The following is a 609-nucleotide window of genomic DNA, read 5'->3' as shown; positions in this document are numbered from 1 at the left end:
TTAAGGATGGAAACTGATGCATTTCTGGTTGCCTAAATTATACCGAAAAATGGTAGAAAACAGCCCTTTTTTATTCCAATATATCTTTTTAAAGCAATGGAAGAAAGTAGTAAAATTTCATATCACATTTGGCAAAGTATAAATGAAGACAGTAAAGCTAAAATTAATTGGGATAGGTAAATAATTCGTGAGAAATTAATTTCTAAATATGAAAGTTTTTTGGACTTTTACAAAGAAACGACTATTTCTTCATAGTATTATAGAATTATGCAATTTTTTATATAGTTGTCTTTAAATAAATAAACTGATTAGACTTTACTTCATAGTTTGTTCATCACTTTATTATTTAAAAAGTTATATTGGAATAAAATTATTAAAAAATATTCATTCATGAATAGCATTATCTCCGGCTTTTAATTCGCTTGATTTGTAATAGATGTCGCACTAGTAAAAATTTATTTATGAATTGACTCGGGTTATTTTTAACGAACAGCTGTTGTATGTGGTTAATTTGGTATAACCTGATTCTGAATTGGTAGTCATGGTTTCAGTTAATTGATACGTAAATATTTAAAGAATGTCATGATCATTTTAGATATATTTTTGTAT

Source organism: Anoplophora glabripennis, unplaced genomic scaffold, assembly GCF_000390285.2.
Source record: "Anoplophora glabripennis isolate ALB-LARVAE unplaced genomic scaffold, Agla_2.0 scaffold1204, whole genome shotgun sequence".
Taxonomy (NCBI): Eukaryota; Metazoa; Arthropoda; class Insecta; order Coleoptera; family Cerambycidae; genus Anoplophora; species Anoplophora glabripennis.
This window is presented reverse-complemented; position numbering follows the sequence as displayed.